This window comes from Haematobia irritans, chromosome 1 (assembly GCF_050003625.1).
Source record: "Haematobia irritans isolate KBUSLIRL chromosome 1, ASM5000362v1, whole genome shotgun sequence".
In the NCBI taxonomy this organism is placed as follows: Eukaryota; Metazoa; Arthropoda; class Insecta; order Diptera; family Muscidae; genus Haematobia; species Haematobia irritans.
The window spans coordinates 246,777,997-246,802,599 of NC_134397.1; the positions used below are offsets into that span (position 1 = coordinate 246,777,997).

The 24,603-nt window shown below is 31.9% G+C and overlaps 1 protein-coding gene across 9 annotated transcripts in view; it reads left to right on the forward strand.

Moving 5' to 3' along the window:
* Positions 1–24,603, forward strand: part of Nuak (Nuak family kinase 1) — a 148,820-nt gene that overhangs the window by 1,996 nt on the left and 122,221 nt on the right. The gene's annotated exons all lie outside the window — the stretch shown is intronic.

Sequence of the window (24,603 nt, forward strand, 5' to 3'; positions counted from 1 at the left end):
ATCCTTTCTATATATTCTTTCCCAAAAGTCCATAGGTGGTGTTAAAATTTCGTAGCTCTGGCCATTCAAAGGCTTTTAAAGAGAAAGAAAACATTTTGAATATTTTGTCAAAATTTTATATCTATAGAAAATTTTGCCAAAATTTTATATCTATAGAAAATTTTGCCAAAATTTTATTTCTGTAGAAAATTTTATTTCTATAGAACATTTTGTCAAAATTTCATTTCTATAGAAAATTTTGTCAAAATTTTATTTCTATAGAAAATGTCAAAAGTTTATTTCTAAACAAAAATTTGTCAAAGAAAAATTTCTAAAAATTTTATTTCTATAGAAAATTTTGTCAAAATTTTATTTCTATAGAAATTTTTGTCAAAATTTTATTTCTAAAGAAAATTTTGTCAAAATTTTATTTCTATAGAAAATTTTGTCAAAATTTTATTTCTATAGAAAATTTTGTCAAAATTTTATTTCTAAAGAAAATTTCATAAAAATTTTATTTCTATAGAAAATTTTGTCATAATTTTATTTCTAAACAAAATTTTGTCAAAAATTTTTTTTTATATAGAAAAATTTGTCAACATTTTATTTTTATAGAAAATTTTCTCAAAATGTTATTTCTTACAAAATTTTCTCAAATTTTTATTGCTACCCAAAATTTTATTTCTATAGAAAATTTTATTTCTATAGAAAATTTTATTTCTATAGAAAATTTTGTCAAAATTTTATTTCTATGGAAACTTTTGTCAAAATTTTATTTATATAGAAAATGTTGTCAAAATTTTATTTATTTAGAAAATTTTGTCAAAAATTTATTTCTGTGGACAATTTTGTCCAAATTTTATTTCTATGGAAAATTTTGTCAAAAATTTAATTTCTGTATAAAATTTTGTCAGAATTTTATTTCTATAGAAAATTTTGTCAAAATTTTATTTCTATAGAAAATTTTGTCAAAATTTTATTTCTATAGATAATTTTGTCAAAATTTTATTTCTATAGATAATTTTGTCAAAATTTTATTTCTATAGAAAATTTTCTCAAAGTTTTATTTCTATAGAAAATTTTCTCAAAATTTTATTTCTATATACAATTTTGTCAATATTTTATTTCTATATACGATTTTGTTAAAATTTTATTTCTAAACAAAATTTTGTTTTTATAGAAAAATTTGTCGACATTTTATTTTTATAGAAAATTTTCTCAAATTTTTATTGCTACCCAAAATTGTATTTCTAAACAAAATTTTGTCAAAATTTTGTTTTTATAGAAAAATTTGTCGACATTTTATTTTTATAGAAAATTTTCTCAAATTTTTATTGCTACCCAAAATATTATTTCTATATACAATTTTGTTAAAATTTTATTTCTATAGAAAATTTAGTCAAAATTTTATTTCTATAGAAAATTTTCTTGAAATTTTATTTCTATAGAAAATTTTGTCAAAATTTTATTTCTATAGAAGATTTTGTCAAAATTTTATTTCTATAGATAATTTTGTCTAAATTTTATTTCTAATGAAAATTTTGTCAACATTTTATTTCTATATACAATTTTGTCAAAATTTTATTTCTATATACAATTTTGCTAAATTTTATTTCTACAGAAAATTTAGTCAACATTTTATTTCTATAGAAAATTTTCTCGAAATTTTATTTCTATAGAAAATTTTGTCAAAATTTTATTTCTATAGAAGATTTTGTCAAAATTTTATTTCTATAGAAAATTTTGTCATAATTTTATTTCTAAACAAAATTTTGTCAAAATTTTGTTTTTATAGAAAAATTTATCGACATTTTATTTTTATAGAAAATTTTCTCAAATTTTTATTGCTACCCAAAATTTTATTTCTATAGAAAATTTTGTCAAAATTTTATTTCTATAGAAAATTTTCTCGAAATTTTATTTCTATAGAAAATTTTGTCAAAATTTTATTTCTATGAAAGATTTTGTCAAAATTTTATTTCTATAGAAAATTTTGTCTAAATTTTATTTCTATAGAAAATTTTGTCAAAATATTATTTCTATAGAAAATTTTGTCAAAATTTTATTTCTATAGAAACTTTTTTCAAAATTTTATTTATATAGAAAATGTTGTCAAAATTTTATTTATATAGAAAATTTTGTCAAAAATTTATTTCTATGGAAAAATTTGTCAAAAATTTAATTTCTCTATAAAATTTTGTCAAAGTTTTATTTCTATATACAATTTTGTCAAAATTTTATTTCTATTTACAATTTTGTCAAAATTTTATTTCTATATACAATTTTGTTAAAATTTTATTTCTATAGAAAATTTAGTCAAAATTTTAGTTCTATAGAAAATTTTCTCGAAATTATATTTCTATAGAAAATTTTGTCAAAATTTTATTTTTACGAGTATATACAATTTTGTCGTATTTCTACGAGTATATACAATTTTGTCATATTTCTACGAGTATATACAATTTTTATTTCTATAGAAAATTTTACTTCTTTAGAAAATTTTCTCAAATGGCTACCCAACATTTTATTTCTATAGAAAATTTTGTCAAAATTTTATTTCTATAGAAAATTTTGTCAAAATTTTATTTCTATAGAAAATTTTGTCAAAATTTTATTTCTATAGAAAATTTTGTCAAAATTTTGTTTCTATAGAAAATTTTGTCAAAATTTTATTTTTATAGAAAATTGTCTCAACATTTTATTTTTATAGAAAAATTTATGTACCTGTTATTTGGAGAGGTATATTTTGAAAAATCTACCAAAACATCAAGAATTCGACCAATCTACCAAACAGTAAAAAATCTACCATTTTTGGTAGAATTCTACCAACTGTGGCAATCGTGACTGCATGCCTCGAAGTTCGAGGCTATGTAATAGTCGGTAATCTCGGATGAAGGAGGTTCCTTACCATTGCTGTAAAAAATGTAATGGACAGCTTCTATTACTAAAAATATAGAAGTTCTAACCTCCAGGTTTGCGGACAAGATTGAAAAAAAAAAAAAACTTGTACAATGGGGTGTAACGCAATGTGTGGACCATCTTAGAGCATAAAGGATATGAAATTGCAGCGATAATAATTACAATTTCAAATGCCGGCTAAATATTTCTGGGGTGGGGGCTAGAATTGCAGCCCCTGGGAATTTATGTATGAACAAGAGAAACAAATAGTGAAAAAGACAAAACAAACAAATTATTGGGATTAGACATTTAGGCATCAACATCCAGCTCGAGGAAGCGAGCTGCCTCTACTGGATGAGTTCAGTGTGAAATAGTTGTCAGATCTGTCGGCTTTGCAAGGCACGAGAAGTGATGCCTCGTGATGTGTGGCGACTGTCCACAATTCGGGCAGACATCCTGAATTGCCGGGTTCAGAAGGGAGATGTAACTATTTACGTACCTAGAGATCCCCGATCTTAGCTGTGAGATCACCGACCTGGTTTCTCTAGGAAGTCGTCTATCATCGTTGCTGATTGCAGGTGGTCTTACCCCCAGAACAACGCTAGACTGGTAGGGGTCTATTGTCTTCTGAACTGCTGCCGGGTGGGCTGCCCATCACTGTCATCGCCGATCAAGTGGTCTATTGACTGAATATCCTTTCTAAAATCAAACCCGATGAGTTTGCCTCTTTCGGTTGGCATCCTCCCGGATGTGGCATGGTTTGGTTGGTTTATCCCCCTGCACTTTATCAGGTGCTGTTGGGTGAGGAGAGAGCAGTGTTGCCTCACCGATAGCATTTTGGCTTCATGTTGCAGATGCTGTTCTGGTGTCTTAGAGTGACACCCAGTGGCAATCTGCAACGCAGTATTTTGCACCGTCTGGCGATCACTCCATTGGGTATCGCTAATACTGGGAGTCCAAACAGGGGCTGCATAATCGATAAGGGGACGACCAATATACTCGTAGGTCTTTTGTATCGTCTCCTTATCTTTCCCCCAGCCAATGTCTTCCAGCCAATGCCTTCAGGATTTTGTTTCTACTCCCAACGGTCTTAGCTACCATTTCCGCATGTTTACCAAAGAGGAACAGACTATCAAACGTCACACCAAGAACCTTGGGGTTCTTACATCTGGGGATACTCTGGCCATGTGGGGATACTGTGGATATCGAGTTCCAGGTTAATTTCTTTGGTCCACCATGTAAAAATGGTCGCTGTCGATTCAGGGGCAGAAAGTTTCAGATTTCTGTTGACAAAGAAATCCCTAAGTACAGGGAGGTAATCATTAATCCTCACCTCAAGATCCCTGATGTCACTATGGAACAGTCGTCCGCATGGGTAATCAGGTGGACATCTGTTGGTGGTAGGGGAGCTCCAGCCACGTAGAATTTGAAGAGGAGGGTTCACAGTAGAGGTGTGCACGTGACACGAAATTGTCGTGACTCAAGCTCACTCACGCAACGGCGTGAGTATGCGTCAGCGTGATTAGCAAACCAAAATGTCGTGCGTGAGTCACGAAAATATTATCTTCGTGAGTGTGCGTGAGTAAAGATGTACGCTCACGAAAATAATCCCTCTCACCAACATAAAACACTTAAGAGTTAAATTCATTTACAATTGTAGTGACACCTGTGATGTTAAGAGTGTAATAACGCTCTCGATTTTAATAATGCTCATATTTTCAGACACGTCGCTAAGGTAAATTACTCAAAAAATTGTTCGTGAGTCACGACATTTTTCGTGAGTCACGATATTTTTCGTGAGTCACGATATTTTTCAAAATATTACTTACGTGCACACCTCTAGTTCACAGTACACCGCCTTGAGGTACGCCTTGTTTATTTCTCCTAGGCGACGATCTTTTTCCTCTGAATTCCTCATAGGATTTTCTGCCGGCCATGTAGTTCGCCAACCATCTCTTAAGGAAGGAAATTTTCGTTGTTGTTGTTGTAGCCTTTTGGAGTTGGTATTTTCGAGTTTTTCGGGAAATAGGCATACTCCAAATGGGGGTTTGTAGTCTTTGGACAGGGTTGAAAACCCTGTGTCCGCCTCGGGCCGTAGACCCGACTGCAACGAGGTTATCGTTGTAGTCCCATTTCTCAATTTACTTAAACAATTTCATTAATATTTGTTTTTGTTACTCCCATCCAATATTGTGTTTCAGAAAACACACTGACGTTTAGTCACGAAATTAAAATAGGCTTTCTAATTTTACATGCTGCAATACATTTTCCAAAAAAAAAAAACATACAAAACTAGCAATTCGATATATCAGTGTTCAGTGTAATCACTTAAAAATTAATCATCGTCATCATCGGACTATTCACGAAGCAAAGTATACATTAAACTTTTGCTATCTTTAAGATATGTACTACATAATATAAATAAAAAATACCCTTTGCTAATGGAATGTCTAACAAGCTATGCGATAAAACAAAAATAATCTACAAAATACTAGCAAAGAAACCAAAACGTATTTTGCTTTGTTATTTTATTTGTATTTTTTTTTTGCGTTTAAGCTTAATTAGCCAAAATTTTTAAAAGTTCTAAATTTTTTCTTTGCAATTTTTTCTCTGCAATGAAAAAATATTTACTCGCCGAAAAGTCAACTTTCCCAATTTTAAAAAAGTCAAAAACTCGACATGTTGACCAATTTTCTATAAAAAGCGATTTTTGGAAAAAGCCAAAAGAAAAGTCGATTTTTGGATTCCACCTATTTGTTCACAATTGTAAACCGATTTTTTTTTAGGATTTATAGAATTTCTAGTCATGCAAATTTTTATTATTATTTCATGTTTTATCCTAGAATTTTGATTAATTTCGACTTCGAAACATCCCTTGATTAACTGCGTTATTAAACACAGCAGAAATGTCTGCTGAAATAGCGGAAGGTCAGCTGAAAAATTGAAAGCAAACATCTGTTATTTCATAACTTTATAAGTAGAACTCTAAAAGAGGATTACAACTTTTTTTCCTTGCGGGAACAACCGGGAACAACCGGGAGCAACCGTGATGCAGTGTTTCCAGTTTGGGGGTTTTCCCCAAATTTAGGGTTTTTCACGTTTAGGGGGATTTTTAGGGGTAACATTTATTTGGGGGTAAAAAATATAGTGGATCAATTCTCAACCAAATTCGGAACAATTCTGATATGAATTATGAGAATAAAAGATGCGGGAAGTCAACCCAAGTTCCTAAATATAAGCAAGTATGCAATAGCATTATTTTCGTTATTTTTTTCAAACGCTTCTGTTGAAAGGGTATTTTTAATATTTGAGACAATTAAAAACTAATTAAAAAATCTTATTTAACTTAAGCGGCTGAAAGCATTTTAGGAGTAAAATTTTCATTAAAATTCAAACGCAGTTTCGACCAAACACCAAAAAGTTTTTCAGCGGTGATATCAAAGCTTCTCTAAGTGGTTTCACTGCATTGTGGAACGCCGTTCGAACTCGCCTATAAAAAGGAAATCCCTTGTCATTGAGCTTAACATAGAATCGGGGAGCACTCAGTGATAAGAGAGAAGTTCACCACTGTGGTATCACATTGGACTGACCGGATAATCGGTTCTACTGTATAAGTAAATAATCGTTTATGAAACCGGTTCAGTTCAACTGATTCCTTTGAAATGTACATCTCTAAGAAGCTAAAGATGAGACCTTTGAAGTATGTATCCGATATATCCGTTCCGGATACATAGATTAAAAAACGCTACACTTAATTCTTCAAAGAACCGGAGATTTGAACCGATTTATATTCATAATCGGTTTACAAAGAAAAAATTTGTTTCCTCTGTGTCGTATTTACGTATAAATTATTCTTATAGCCTAAAACAGTAGCCAATTTATAATCATGCCCCTTAGAAAAAGACACATTTTACGCCTGAGGCGCTTATATCCATACCGGTTATAAAATTTGCAAGCGGCGCTTTCTTTTTCAAAATATACACATGTTTTTTTATTTATTGTTTTGAAAAATGTCACTTTCCTAATATTTGAAGTTCCCATAACCGGTTTAAAATCGGTACTTTTTTCTATCCGAAAAATAAATTTCAAACAAAAGTAACATAATAATTTATTTAACAAAATTCCTTTTCATCACGGATACAATTAAATTCATCAAAGCATATCCCCAGATATAACTGCCTACATGTAACTTTTACGGATAGGTGGAAGTGTTGGCTACAATTTACAACCGATTACTTAATACATTTATATCGAACACTTTTTGATTTACAGGCGGTTAACAAAACCGGTTAAAAAAACACATTTTTGAAGGTAGAACACAAACCGATAGTTGGAAATATGTCTGACCTCATTTTACCTTTTTAGTGATGTACATTTAAAAGTAATCTGTTCATTTGAATCGAGTTTATTAACGATTTTTTGCCTACACTTTATGCTTGAGTAAACCGTTTTCCGGTTAAGTCCGCAAACCGGTTACTTGCTGTATCGACATTTCGACAAAATTTTTTTTGAGTGGTATAGCTAAACTAGAGTTAATCCCACTTAGAAAACCGAAAAGCCCTACAAAGTCGACATTTTTTGTGATACGTACCGTGGGTGTTCACTTCATAATTATTATCAAATTAAGGCATAACAGCAAACAAACTATGTTTGGTTATTGCATTTAGGAGCTGCTAAGGATAATTAGACTGCAAGAATATGTTTTGGGAAACATTATAAAACATAAAAAATTTTCCATGAAGGATAAAAATATAAACGCAGACCCTGACTGCTGTTTTTTTTAGGACTTTGCTATTTTGCCATTTGGGCCATTTGCACAAATATAGCCATATTTCCCCTAATTTACTAACCGAGCTTCTTCCACTTTGAAGCAAGGTAATCATTTTTAGTAGCCTGGAAAATATGTATATCGGTTGACATTTAGCCCTAGAACCATTAGCGTAACTAGACAATTTTCCTAGGGGGGGCTATAGCCCCCCCTAGCTAAAAATTTATAGACTGAACTTATAGGTTCAATTATTGTTTTATTTCATAAAAAAGAATACAAAAATAGACATCAAAATAATATATAATAAAGCAACTAAAAGTAGTTCCACACTTTTCCCAGCAAAAAATTGGGATTTGTTTTAAAGCACAACTTTAAAATCACTTCCAAAAATGTCCTCACAAAGAAGTTAATTATATTAACTACACAGGAAGTTTTTTACTTCAGCTTTTCATATTTTAATGCGTAATTTTTGTTTTCTTTTTTCAAATAGTTTAAAAAAGGGTAAGAATAAATAAAATGGTAAAAATTATTCAAATTTTGCCACAAAAATGCTAATCCATTATAGAAAAATCGATAATTTTTGAAAATATTCAAACAAACGTTAGAATGCATTAAAAATCATAACAAAATATAAAAATTATTATAAATTAATGTTTCTTGAAGCTCGAGGTCTTTATAAATATTTATATAATTCTAACAAAAGTTCGACCAAAAATCAAATAAAAAACGAATAAATAAAAATTATATATTTGGGAAAATATCACACAACGATATGGATCACGCCGTAAGAAGTGATGCAAATTTATTGAAACGGTGGACATTCGTTCTATGACGAGTTCCTATTACATTCATCGCTTCTCCGCCAATTTTGCACCACTTCCGGACCCAAAAAGAACATTTTCACTTCTTTTTTGGCGACGCTTTTTTGCAGTATTATTAATTTATGAAAAATAGTTTTAATACCAATTACTATTTTTTAATTAAGATGACTAAACCAGACTAAACAATATAATAAAGGAGCTTTACAGCCTGTTTATGTATGTCGAATGAGCTCTGTGTATCGACTAAAATGGAAACAAACAGCTGAATTTATAACCAAAAAACAGCTGTTTCTATGCATTTCAGTCGATCGATTGAACTCGTTCGACATACAGAAACAGGCTGTTAGTTATTCAACTAAACCATACGTTCAATCACAGCTCTATTTCATAAATTACCATCGGCAACTGCTACCACAGCCCAAGTAATTCGATTGTGCATGAAAGTCTTTAGCGGAACTTGTTGCGGTTGTATACACTTGTTTAATTTTTATAAAAATGTAAAATCGTAAATAGGTTTTCAAATCCTGGGGGCTAAATTTTTTCTGGGGGGGTCTAAGCCCCCTCCCCAGAGGCCTTCCTACGCTTATGCCTAGAACACTAAACCTATTTTTTACACGTTAATTCTAAACCTTGCCTGTGGGACTACTTTTTTATGTATAAAATATTTTTTTTATTAAAAAAAAAACAGCTTTTCTTTAAGAATAAAATTTGTTAACAAGAAAATAAGTAAAAATTCAAAATTTAGAAATTTTTAAAAATAGTGGTTTTGCATAGAAGTTTTGGTTAACAGTATTTGGCAACACTGTTCACTACCCACAACAATTGTCACCATGATTTTATACAACGTAATAGGTCTTGTTACATACCTCTACTCTGAGGCTCTCTTTTCTGCGTTTCTCTTGTCCTTAATACTGAGACGTAAATAGAATCGTACTTTACTCCACAATGTGAGATAAGTTTCGTAGTCTTCCCCTCCCAAAAAGATTGATAATATGTTTGAGAGATTTCTTACAGTCAGATAGTTGAAGCATTTCTGCCACACCCCCACATACCTTACCATAGTTATGCTCACCCAAGTGAGTTTTGCAGAAAGTAACACAACGATGACGATTACAGCAATTCATTAAATATCAACGTTCGTCATAAGACAAAACATGTGGTTCTCAAACGCTTTTGTGGAATGTATTGTGTGCCCAAATGCATATTCGTAATATTACCAACATTATTCAGTGCTGATGGAGGGGGGGATACCATGGCAGTGTGTGGTGACGGTCTGGTTAAAATGACGATATGTCAATGGCGACAATTGCGAGTATTCTTATTGAGTTTCCTTGTTGTTGTTGTTCGTTTGTTTGACAACCAACATTCAGTGTTTGCCGAGCCATACACACACACACATTTTTATTTGGAAAACTCAAAAGCAGCCAGCATTTAATGTGGTAAACTCTTTTCGTTTGGTTGAATCATTTCATTTGAATTGCAAACCACACAAAAAAAAAATATTCTAAAATAAAATAAAAAAAAAAGAAATTGAAAAAATTAATTTTAATATTTAAGCGACATTTTTTATTCATTCGAACAAATCGAACGATCAAATCATCGATTAATTGTTATCGCTTAAAGCCTTTTTTGGATCGGTGCATAAAGTCTTCATAGGTATTCTTTCTTTTATTCATTCATTCACTCGTTCGTTTATTCGTTGCGAAAAAGAATCCACAATTCTTGTGAAGACTAACTTGTTTCGATGAGCATTGCCAAATGGGTAGCACATTTATTTGTCGGTACGAATTCAGGTTGATGTGGCACAAACAACAACGTCCTACTAAATAAACTATTTCGGTGCCAGAACCACTGTTGCCACAGTTGGTAGAATTCTACCAAAAAATTTTTTAGTGTTTGATAGATTTTGCTAAATATTCCTCTCCTACAAAGAGATAATTCACAAATTTTCTATAGAAACAACATTTGACAAAATTTTCTATAGTAATAAAATTTTTGTAAAAATTTTCTAGAGAAATAAAATTTTACTAAAATTTTCTAGAGCAAAACAATTTTGACAAAATTTTCTATAGAAATAAAATTTTGACAAAATTTTTCTAAAGAAATAAAATTTTGTCAAAATTTTCTGTGCAGGTAAAATTTTCCAAAAATTTTCTATAGAAATAATATCTTGATAAAATTTTTTATGGAAGTAAGATTTTGCAAAAATTTTCTACAGAAATAAAATTTTGCAAAAATTTTCTATAGAAATGAAATTTTGCAAACATTTTCTATAGAAATAAAATTTTAATTACAGTGCACTCGCGGTAACGTGAACTAATTAAAACCAAGAGAGTTCAAGTTGGGGAAAATGTTCACGTTAGTGAACTTCAGCCAATTTCAGAACAAAACATCGCCATATTCGGGAGTTTTACACGTTCTAGCGTGATAGTATTTTATTTTTGTTATTGGTAATATTAAAAACCATTTCATGAAAAAATGAAAAAAAAAGAGATCGGAAAAAATATGGATATGGAATTATAAAGCAATTTAAATTAAAATTCACGAAAAAAGCCAAACTAGATCACTAAAAATTCCGTAGGTGCATTTGAAATTGTATTTGCCATTGTGCCTTTAACGTCAAATTGAATGTTTTTCTGTGTTACGGATTAGTTACTGTCAGAAAAAGCGTGTTCACGTTAGGCGGTGTTCATGTTACCGCGAGTGCATATGAATAAAAACCGATGTTGTTGTTTTTGTGAGTTGTAATTTTTATTTAAAAATATCCAATATTTCGAGACATCTCCGATAAAAATTTGCAAAAATGTTTCTAGAGAAATAAAATTTTGCAAAACTTTTCTATAGCAAAACAGTTTTCTATAGAAATAAAATTTTGCAAAAATTTTCCATATAAATTAAATTTTGCCAAAAATTGTCTATAGAAATAAAATTTTTGTCAAAATTATTCTATAGAAAAAAATTGTAAAAAAAATGTCTGTAGGAATAAAATTGTGCAAAAATTTTCTATAAAATAAAAATTTTTATAGAAATAAAATTTTGCAAAAATTTTCTATAGAAATAAAATTTTGACAAAAATTTGTATAAATAAAATGTTGATAAAATTTTCTACAGAAATAAAATTTTGACAATATTTTCTATAGAATCAAATTTTGCAAAACTTTTAGAAATAGAAATAAAATTTTTTAAAAATATTTTTGAGTGTTGTTGACCTATTTTATGTTTATTCTGATTATTAATTTTGTTCGGCTTGAGGTCATAGAAACAATCGATTACACTAGGTAACAAATAACAAAATTTTCTCTGTGATTTGTTTCTAGCATATTTTTTCTTATTGATTTTGACCTACTAAACACGAAAATGAGTTTTAAAAAATTTTCTGTCGATTGGTTTTCGAGATACGATTTTTTTAATTTTTTTTTTTTTTTAAATTTTTGGAGGTACACCTACAATTTTGAGCATATCTTTCGTTTTCTTTGACCTTTTTGATCCTAATACTACTCAAATTAAAGAAAATTGAGCCGTTACAACTCATTCTCAGAAAATTTTCAAATCGGGTAAGAAGTTTGGATGTTGGCGGCTTAAAAATGTTAAAAAACGGCGTTTTTTTAGTAAAAATGTGGCAGAAAAAACCATATAAAAATTCACATAAAATATAAAACACGACGCTAACAATTTTGGTTTTTTACGTGTAGCTGGAATCTTTACAAAGAAATTAAGCCTTTACTTAACAAAATCTGACAACAAATAGCGGACTGATGGTAAAAGACCGAAAAGACCAAATCAACGCCCAAAACAAAATGAGTAGAAACATTTTGTGTTTCGTACGTCAAAATCAATAAGAAAAAATATGCTAGAAACAAATCACAAAACGACTGTTGGCTAGTGTTATTGATTTGTTTTAATATTTATTTCCAATATTTCGGTTAGTGCCACTAACCATCTTCTGGGATTTTGTATGTGAGTTCGAAAAATTTTGACAACATTTTTTAAAGTAATCAAATTTTGCAAAAATTTTCTATAGAAATTAAATTTTGACAAAATTATCTATAGATATAAATTTTGCAAAAAATTTTTTACATAAATAAAATTCTGCAAAAATTGTTTACAGAAATTCAAATTCTATTTAATACCAAAATTTTTCTATAGAAATAAAATTTTGCCAAATTTTTCTATAGAAATAAAATTGTGTAAAAATTTTCTATAAAAATAAAATCTTGACAAAAATTTCTTTAGAAAGAAATTCTGACCAAAATTTGGAGAAATAAAATTTTGACAAAATTTTCTATAGAAAAATTTTTTTCATAAAATATTCATAGAAATTCATTATGATAAAATTTTCTAAAGAAATAAAATTTTGATAAAATTTTCTGTAGAAATAAAATATCGACAAACTTTTCTATAGAAATAAAATTTTGCAAAAAATTTTATAGAAATAAAATTTTGCAAACATTTTTTATAGAAATAAAATGTTGCAAAATTTTTCTATAGAAATAAAATTTTGCAAAAATTTTCTATAAAAATAAAAGTTTTTTCTATAGAAATAAAATTTTGACAATATATTCTATATTTGTTGTTTTGATCTCAGTTTTAAACCATTGTGTTGACTAAACTACAAGAGTAGCTTAACCAACAGAGGAAAATAATGTTTGTCAAATTTATTTGGGAAAAGCCCTATAGACTGCAAGATGGTTGGATGGACGCACGTTTCGGAATTACCACATTCCTCATCAGCATCCTCTACTTGCAGCAAAACTATCAACCAATTATCAGAATAAATGCAGGCAGTTCGCTAAACCCAAAGTGAACCACAACTTGAACCTTCCGAAAAAAGGTTTATGATAGTCGGCTTATGCCGAAATAAATTCATACAAACATCTCTCTTTTCCTTTGCCACCATCAAATCATCGATTTGAGTGCAGTTGGCTGGGTTTATTTTGAGCGTGCTTCCTATTACTTCATTCGTGTTTTGTTTTTATACCCTCCATCATAGGATGGGGGTATATTAACTTTGTCATTCCGTTTGTAACACATCGAAATATTGCTCTAAGACCCCATAAAGTATATACATTCTGGGTCGTGGTGAAATTCTGAGTCGATCTAAGCATGTCCGTCCGTCCGTCCGTCCGTGTGTCTGTTGAAATCACGCTAACTTCCGAACGAAACAAGCTATCGACTTGAAACTTGGCACAAGTAGTTGTTATCGATGTAGGTCGGATGGTATTGAAAATGGGCCATATCGGTCCACTTTTACGTATAGCCCCCATATAAAGGGACCCTCAAATTTGGCTTGTGGAGCCTCTAACAGAAGCATATTTCATCCGATCCTGCTGAAATTTGGTACATGGTGTTGGTATATGGTCTCTAACAACCATGCAAAAATTGGTCCACATCGGTCCATAATTATATATAGTCCCCATATAAACCCATCCCCAGATTTGGCTTGCGGAGCCTAAAAGAGAAGCAAATGTCATCCGATCCGGCTGAAATTTGGTACATGGTGTTGGTATATGGTCTCTAACAACCATGCAAAAATTGGTCCACATCGGTCCATAATTATATATAGCCCCAATATAAACCCATCCCCAGATTTGGCTTGCGGAGCCTAAAAGAGAAGCAAATTTCATCCGATCCGGCTGAAATTTTGTACATGGTGTTGGTATATGGTCTATAACAACCATGCAAAAATTGGTCCACATCGGTCCATAATTATATATAGCCCCCATATAAACCGATCCCCAGATTTGGCCCAGATTTATTGTTGGTTTGTACTGTAATCATATTTGTTGTTTTGATCTCAGCTTTAAAACCATTGTGTTGACTAAACTACAATATTTTCTATAGAAATAAAATGTTGCAAAAATGTTCTATAGAAATAAAATTTTTGACAATATTTTCTATAGAAATAAAATTTTGCAAACATTTTCTATAGAAATAAATTTGTGCAAAAATTTTCTATAAAAACAAAATCTTGCCAGAAATTTCTTTAGAATGAAATTCTGACCAAAATTTGGAGAAATAAAATATTCATACAAATACATTTTGATAAAATTTTCTATAGAAATAAAATTTTGATAAAACTTTCTATAGAAATAAAATGTAGAAAAACTTTTCTATAGAAATTCAATTTTGACAAAATTTTCTATAGAAATTAAATTTTTATTGTTGTTTTTGATCTCAGCTTAAAGCCATGCATTGACTAAACTACAAGTGTAGCTTAACCAACAGAGGAAAAGTATGCTTGTCAAATTTATTTGGACAAAGCCCTATAGACTGCAAGATGGTTGGATGTACAGCTGTTTTGGAATTACCACATTCCTCATCAGCATCCTCTACTTGCAGCGAAACTATCAACCAATTATCAGAATAAATTCGGGTAATTCACTCAACCCAAAGTGAACTACACGTGAACCTTCCGAAAAAGGGTTTGATAGTCGGCTACTGCCTAAACAAATTTGCAAGCATATCTCTTTTCCTTTACATCCAACCAACCAAGCCCTTACGTAACAAAATCTAACAACAAATAGCGGACTTATAATTTTGGTAAAGTAAAGTGGTAAAAGACCGAAAAGACCAAATCAACGCCCAAAAAAAATGAGTAGAAACAAAGATATAACTGTACATTTTATGCCATGTGGAAAACAGCGTTGATGCGTTGATGTGGTCTTTTCGGTCTTTTACCAAATTATATACAAAATTATAAGTCCGCTATTTGTTGTAAGATTTTGTTAAGTAAGGGCTTATTTTCTTTGTAAAAATTTCAGCTATATGTAAAAAATCAAAATTGCTGTTAGCATCGTGTTTTATATTTTATATGAATTTTTATATGGTTTTTTTCTGCCACATTTTTACTAAAAAACGCCGTTTTTTTAACCTTTTTAAGCCGCCAACATCCAAACTTCTTACCCGATTTCAAAATTTTCTGAGAATGAGTTGTAGACGCCTCAATTTTCTTTAATTTGAGTAGTATTAGGTTCAAAAAGGTCAAAGAAAACGAAAGATATGCTCAAAATTGTAGGTGTACCTCCAAAAATTTAAAAAAAAAAAATTAAAAAAATTGTATCTCTAAAACCAATCGACAGAAAATTTTTTAAAACTCATTTTCGTGTTTCGTAGGTCAAAATCAATAAAAAAAAATATGCTAGAAACAAATCACAAAACGACTGTTGGCTAGTGCTATCAAACCCTTTTTCGGAAGGTTCAAGTGTAGTTCACTTTGGGTTGAGTGAATTACCCGAATTTATTCTGATAATTGGTTGATAGTTTTGCTGCAAGTAGAGGATGCTGATGAGGAATGTGGTAATTCCGAAACAACTGTACATCCAACCATCTTGTAGTCTATAGGGCTTTGCCCAAATAAATTTGACAAGCATACTTTTCCTCTGTTGGTTAAGCTACACTTGTAGTTTAGTCAATGCATGGCTTTAAGCTGAGATCAAAAACAACAATAACGATTGAAGAGAAGCCAACAATCACAAACAAAACGAAATTAAATTTTGACAAAATTTCTATATAATTAAAATTTTGACAAATTTTCTATAGAATGAAAATTTTGACAAAAATTTTCTATAGAAATACATTTTGATAAAATTTTCTATAGGAATAAAATTTTGACAAAATTTTCTATAGAAATAAAATTTTGACAAAAATTTTCTATAGAAATAAAATTTTGACAAACATTTTCTATAGAAATAAAAGTTTGCAAAAAATTTTTATAGAAATGAAATTTTGCAAAAATTTTCTATAGAAATAACATTTTGAGAAAATTTTCTATATGAGAAATATTTGGTAGGTTTTTGGTAATTGTTTATCCAACTTTTGGTTGATTATTTTTGGCCCGAGTGGCAACCGTGGTCAGAACGCTTATTTTGGTTGTTGTTTTGTTTCTGTCTACATACGATTGCTTTAACTAATGTCCGTTGGACACGCCGATCAAGTGGTAGACAAGAAGCTAAAATGTTTTTTGGGTGTTGAAAGCACCCCAATTTGTTAAGAAGTTTTCATAACTTGCTAACAATATGAACTCTCCATAGCTACTGATTTTTTTTTATTGTTATTATTAATAAGATGATGAATAAAACATGATTCTTAAGTTTTAAGGGGATAAGGTGTAGTGAGTCATAACTAAAAAAAAAACTATAACAAATAAAAAAACAACAACTAATTGAATTTATTAAAATTATTCCAAGCGGCAGAAGATTATTGATCTTTGCGATGGATATTGTGTGGCTTGTAATACAAGACTCGTTTATTTCCGAAATGGAAGCAAATATCTAGCTAGTTACTTGGTATGCCGCACCTAAAGACACCGGAAGTACATCTATATACTACATATTTCTTTTGTGTAGTTATTGTCTCAACATTGGGTGTTACAAAGTTGAATTTGGTCAAACAACTTGGTCGATCGTCAAAGCTAACAGCAAAAAGCCAACGTTGCTGTTGCCGTTAACGCAATTCAATGTGCGCAAATCCATTTGCTTAGCCACTGAGACGTTCGAGTTGGTTGCTTACCCTCGAACTAATATCGCCTAATCAATACGCATGACCACCAACAACCCGTTTCACTATCACTATAAACATTACTCTTGTTTTGATTGAAGATTTAGTGGTCTTGTGGTGGCGTCAGTTGCACAGTAATTCAATGAAGAATAGATTTGATGAAAAACAAAAAAATAATAATAATAATAAAACAACATTTAATGGAATCAAGTACTATATAACATATATATATCAACCCACATAATTTTGACATTTTTTTATAGAAATCTAATTTTTACAAAATTTTCTATAAAAATAAAATTATGCAAAAAAATAAAATTTTGCAAAAATTAAAATTTTGCAAAAATTAAAGACAAAAAACATACTTTCCTCTCAAACGAAATTTTTCGACCAACGAACGTCGTTTGGAAATTTCTTTTCTCGATAAAAAAAATTGGAAGAATAGTGTAGTGTGATAAACATTAATTATTTAATAAAAACAAAGGTCGCCTTTAATGTTTTCGGGATTAGAGAAAAAAAAAAAAACAAAACAAGTATATACGGCCGTAAGTTCGGCCAGGCCGAATCTTATGTACCCTCCACCATGGATTGCGTAGAAACTTCTACGAAAGACTGTTATCCACAATCGAATTATTTGGGTTGTGGTATCTTAAAACTTCTTAACATCGTTTTCTAAATTGTGAGTTAGTCCATACGTGGTATATATTAGACAAAAAAGTTATGTATAGTTAAGTCTACAAATAATTACGAATCGATATGGACTTTTTGTACGGTACGTAGAGAGCCAGAATTGAAATATGGTGGTTGCCTATATGGGTGCTATATACAATTATGAACTTGATATGGACCAATTTTTGTGTGATTGAAAATCGATTTATCTGAGGTATATATATAACTATAGACCGATATGGACCTAGTTAGGCATGGTTGTTAACGACCATGTACTAGCACAATGTACCAACTTTCAACTCACTCGGATGAAATTTGCTCCTCCAAGAGGCTCCAAAACCAAATCTCGGGATCGGTTTATATGGGGCTATATATGATTATGAACTGATATGGATCACTTTTGGCATGGTTGTTAAATATCATATACTATCACCACGTACCAAATTTCAAGCAGATCGGATGAATTTTGCTTCTCCAAAAGGCACCGGAGGTCAAATCTGGGGATCGGTTTATATGGGAACTATATATAATTATGGACTGATAGGAACCAATTCCTGCATGGTTGTTGGATACCATATACTAACATCACGTACCAAATTTCAACCGAATGGGAAGAATTTTGCTCTTCCAACGGGCTCTGGAGGTCAAATCTGGGGATCGGTTTATATGGGGGCTATATATAATTATGGACCGATGTAGATCAATTTTTGCATGGTTGTTAGAGACCATATACTAACACCATGTACCAAATTTCCGCCGCATCGGATGAAATTTGCTTCTCTTGGAGGCCTCGAAAGCCAAATCGGGGGATTGGTTTATATGGGGGCTATATATAATTATGGACCGATGTGGATCAATTTTTGCATGGTTGTTAGAGACCATATACTAACACCATGTACCAAATTTCAGGCGGATCGAATGAAATTTGCTTCTCTTAGAGGCCTCGCAAGCCAAATCGGGGATCGGTTTATATGGGGGCTATATATAATTATGGACCGATGTGGACCAATTTTTGCATGGTTATTAGAGACCATATACTAACATCATGTACCAAATTTCAGCCGGATCGGATGAAATTTGCTTCTCTTGGAGGCCTCGCAAGCCAAATCGGGGGATCGGTTTATATGGGGGCTATATATAATTATGGACCGATGTGGACCAATTTTTGCATAGTTGTTAGAGACCATATACTAACACCATGTACCAAATTTCAGCCGGATCGGATGAAATTTGATTCTCTTAGAGGCCTCGCAAGCCAAATCGGGGATCGGTTTATATGGGGGCTATATATAATTATGAACCGATGTGGACCAATTTTTGCATGGTTATTAGAGACCATATCCTAACATCATGTACCAAATTTCAGCCGGATCGGATGAAATTTGATTCTCTTAGAGGCCTCGCAAGCCAAATCGGGGATCGGTTTATATGGGGGCTATATATAATTATGGACCGATGTGGACCAATTTTTGCATGGTTATTAGAGACCATATACTAACATCATGTACCAAATTTCAGCCGGATCGGATGAAATTTGCTTCTCTTAGAGGCCTCGCAAGCCAAATCGGGGGATCGGTTTATATGGGGGCTATACGTAAAATTGGACCGATATGGCCCATTTTCAATACCATCATACCTACATCAATAACAACTACTTGTGCCAAGTTGCAAGTCGATAGCTTGTTTCGTTCGGAAGCTAGCGTGATTTCAACAGACGGACGGATGGATATGCTCAGATCGACTCAGAATTTCACCACGACCCAGAATATATATACTTTATGGGGTCTTAGAGCAATATTTCGATGTGTTACAAACGGAATGACAAAGTTAATATACCCCCCATCCTATGGTGGAGGGTGTAAAAACAAAACAAATATTAATTATCACAAACCGCTTTATTGTCTTCCAAAATATTCCCTTTCACTACCGAAATAAACCTAATATTAACAAGTAAGGAAAGTCTAAAGTCGGGCGGGACCGACTATATTATACCCTGCACCACTTTGTAGATCTAAATTTTCGATACCATATAACATCAGTCAAATGTGTTGGGGGCTATATAAAGGTTTGTCCCACATACATACATTTAAATATCACTCGATCTGGACAGAATTTGATAGACTTCTACAAAATCTATAGACTCAAAATTTAAGTCGGCTAATGCACTAGGGTGGACCACAATGTTAGTAAAATAATATGGGAAACATTTAAATCAGAAGCAATTTTAAGGAAACTTCGCAAAAGTTTATTTATGATTTATCGCTCGATATATATGCAATAGAAGTTTAGGAAAATTAGAGTCATTTTTACAACTTTTCGACTAAGCAGAGGCGATTTTACAAGGAAAATGTTGGTATTTTGACCATTTTTGTCGAAATCAGACAAACATATATATGGGAGCTATATCTAAATCTGAATCGATTTCAACCAAATTTGACACGCATAGCTACAATGCTAATTCTACTTCCTGTGCAAAATGTCAACCAAATGGGGCCAAAACTCTGGCTTTTAGGACCATATTAGTCCATATCGGGCGAAATATATATATATGGGAGCTATATCTAAATCTGAATCGATTTCAACCAAATTTGGCACGCATAGCTACAATGCTAAATCTACTCCCTGTGCAAAATTTTAACCAAATTGGGCCAAAACTCTGGCTTTTAGGACCATATTAGTCCATATCGGGTGAAAGATATATATGGGAGCTATATCTAAATCTGAGCCGATTTCCATCAAATTGTGCACACTTAACTATACTACTAATTGTACTCCTAGTGCACAATTTCAACCAAATTCGGCCAAAAATCTGGCTTCTGGGGCCATATAAGTCCACATCGGGCGAAAGATATATATGGGAGCTATATCTAAATCTGAACCGATTTCAATCAAATTTTGCACACTTGACTACGCGACTAAGTGTTATATTTGTACAAAATTTCAAGCAAATCGGTATAAAACTCTGGCTTCTGGGTCCATATTTGTGCATATCGGGCGAAAGATATATATGGGAGCTATATCTAAATCTGAACCGATTTCTTCCAAAATCAATAGGGTTCTATTCTGACCCAAATTAGGAATATGTGCTAAATTTGAAGGCGATTGGACTTAAATTGCGACCTAGACTTTGATCACAAAAATGTGTTCACAGACGGACGGACGGATGGACGGACGGACAGACGGACATGGTTATATCGACTCAGGGACCCACCCTGAGCATTACTGCCAAAGACACCATGTGTCTATCTCGTCTCCTTCTGGGTGTTACAAACATATGCACTAACTTATAATACCCTGTTCCACAGTGTGGCGCAGGGTATAAAAATTTAAATTTTTCTTCTGTTTTTACTTGTACTAACAGCATGTAGAACAAAAATTGTCATTTTGAGAACCTACCTCAATTACTTCAAGAGCTATATGAGCTTGTTCTGAAAATTTGATTCTTCAATTGTGACAAAATGGCCATACTTTTTTGGCCTATAATATCTTTCACAGTGTGAGAAAAAATTTAAAAAAGAACCTGTAAAAGTATCAGCTATAGTTTTTGTATAAATGTCCATTTACTAGAAACATACAGTAGAAAAATTGTCTCAAATTCTCGTATTTTTCGTTTATTGTTAAAGAAGTTATTAAAAATGTATTTTAGGGCTTACCAATATGGAAAATATGTATAGCTTATTTAGATTAAAGCATCTACTTTAAAATAACCTTGAGAAATAAATCGAAACTAAGTGGGAAATTAGAATTTGGTGTCTTTTTCGAATGTCCTTCTAGGTCGACATCGGTAGTGAAAGGGTTAAAATCTATACTCTTTTGCATGCATTTGAACAAATTGTCAAAGTCCTTTTGTCACTCTGATTGAAGTATCTGCAAAACATGCATTCTGAACGTATAACTACTACGTGAAGTATTCATATAAATCATACGTCAACGGTTCCATTTATTGATATTACTCATACACAGAAAAAAATGTCACCAAAATATTTCCAATTAAAAAGTTAATTGAAGTTGAAAATTTTTTCAATTAATAAATTAATTGATACAATTAACTTTTTAATCATGATAGAAACATTAAGTTAATTAAGTCAATGATAGAAAATTTTAAAATTTTTAATTAAAAACTTAATTGATACAATTAACTTTTTAATCAAATTCGGAAGACTAATTCAGTTAAAAAAAACGTGATGAGACTTTTTTTTTAAAATTTTAATTAAAAATGTTTTTCAAACAATCAATTGTTAATCTAAATAAGAACTCTAAATCAATTCAGAAAGTAATTGAAAATAGTTACCTTTTTTAATTAATAAATTAATTGAGTTTTGCAATCAACATCAATTAAATTTTTAATTGAATCAATTAAAAATTTAGTTGAAATTTGCTAATGAAATCAATTAATTTTGTAATCAAGAATTTTTTCTATGCCCAATTAAAACTGTGATTGATACTATCATTTTCGTGATTGAACACATTTCAATTAAAAAATTAATTGGATCAATTAATTTCGTGATTGAATCAGAAAAAAAATTTTTGTGTGTACTTACCACTTACCAGTTATTTCACTGCTAGAAATCTGAGGATATCTGCCACCAAATCCTCAGCCATGGCGAAATAATTCTGAAATAATTCCCAAGATACTCGGGGTAACATTCAGGTCATCTACCCATGCCACTGCAATATGTAATAAGCTCCGCGGTAGAAACAAGGTCCTCAAGTCACTTGCCGGTAGTACTTGGGGTGCGGACAAAGAAACCTTGTTAACTACTTATAAGGCAATTGGCCGGTCTGTGGTAAACTATGCAGCTCCGCAGACCAGTGACACGCCTTGGAATAACATACAAACCTGACAGAACGCTGCCCTTAGAACTGCGACTGGGTGTCTCCGCAGCACACCCCTGGATCACCTTTATGTGGAGACATAGATCATCCCTGTGCGAAGACACACACGCAAAAAAATAATTCTTTCCTCCCAAACGAATTTTTAGACAAACAAAGTTCGTTTCTCATTTGCTTTTCGCTGTAAGGAAGTGTATTTGGAAGAAAAGTATATACTTTTTGTGATAAACGTTTATTCTTTTCCAGGATTTCATAAAGACAAACTCAAAAAAAACATTGTTTTCTTGCTAATTTAATTGCATTTTCCCTCACATCTTTCTCACATCCACGAGGTTCTTAACACCTTTTCCTGTAATACCAACAATGTAGAAGAAATTATACGATTTTATAAATTTAAAATTTTTTTTTACCTTTCGCCTGGACGGAGAATCGAACCGCGGACCATGCACTTTGTAAACCAACACACTAACCACTGAGCTATGTACCTGTTATGGTCATTAATAGATAAATATCCATATAAGTTATATTTATATAGCATAGCTTGCGGCGCCCACGAACCGAATAAACAAAGTTTATTTAACAGAAACAAACATTTAGTTTGGCACCGTGGAGCAGTGGTTGCTACGTCCGACTTGCATGCCAAGGGTCGTGGGTTCGATCCCTGCTTCGACCAAAGTTTTTTTTTGTTTTTTTTTACATATATTCCAGATATGTTCGGAAGATTCCGAAAAAATGTTCATTATTACATTGTAGTATATTAAATTTTGAACTGTAAAATGTGTCTTATTAAAGACTAAAAGTCAGAAAAGAACAGTGTTTGATATAAACGGAATGGACTGCGTTGTTGTTTCAAAAATAACTTTTTTTATTGAAAAAATAAAAATTTTGTAAAAACGAATTTTTTTGGTGATAAAAGTTTAAAATTTTCGAAACAATTCGAAAAACTCTAACAAAAGAAAAACGTTTTCGGTACACGTTTTCCAAACGTTTTTTTCTTTGCGTGCAATTACATGTTATCAAAGCAGTATCTCCTGGGTTGTTATCGCAGTAATCATCCAAACCACCATCTCATGGATACACATCCACCACCCAGGGTTGATATACATCATCTAGAGCGCGAGATCCAGCGCTACAAAAGAGAGCCTCTAGATCAAGCAGCGTACCAGGCAGGTTTGAACAGGATTCATGAGGATACAGTAGCTGAAGCGGTGAGAAGCTATAAGGTTACTCCTGTTCTCGGAGTCCGTCCACCGCCCATTGCACCGGAGGAAAGAGACCTCCCACGGCAGACTAGGGTAGTTTTAGTCCAATTAAGATGAGGCAAGTGCAGCCGCCTCAATTCCTACTTATCAGTGATTGATAGCAGCGTAGCTGACGTATGTCCAATTTGCAACCAAGGACCACACGACACGCGTCATCTTTTCTCTTGCCCTACTAAACCACCAGATCACTCTTGACGCACCCCACCTTAGTCGCAGAGTTCCTCGATCTGGGCACAAGCTGAAGTACCAGAGCGTATAACATAAAAATGGATGAAATCACAATAAACTGTTACAACAACAACAAAATCTCATACTTACCCAAGTCCTCAATTATGAATTTAAGACTCAATGAACGTTCCCACATTTAGGCATTTATTTATAAAGGGTGATTTGTTAAGAGCTTGATAACTTTTTTTTTTAAAAAAACGCATAAAATTTGCAAAATCTCATCGGTTCTTTATTTGAAACGTTAGATTGGTCCATGACATTTACTTTTTGAAGATAATTTCATTTAAATGTTGACCGCGGCTGCGTCTTAGGTGGTCCATTCGGAAAGTCCAATTTTGGGCAACTTTTTCGAGCATTTCGGCCGGAATAGCCCGAATTTCTTCGGAAATGTTGTCTTCCAAAGCTGGAATAGTTGCTGGCTTATTTCTGTAGACTTTAGACTTGACGTAGCCCCACAAAAAATAGTCTAAAGGCGTCAAATCGCATGATCTTGGTGGCCAACTTACCGGTCCATTTCTTGAGATGAATTGTTCTCCGAAGTTTTCCCTCAAAATGGCCATAGAATCGCGAGCTGTGTGGCATGTAGCGCCATCTTGTTGAAACCACATGTCAACCAAGTTCAGTTCTTCCATTTTTGGCAACAAAAAGT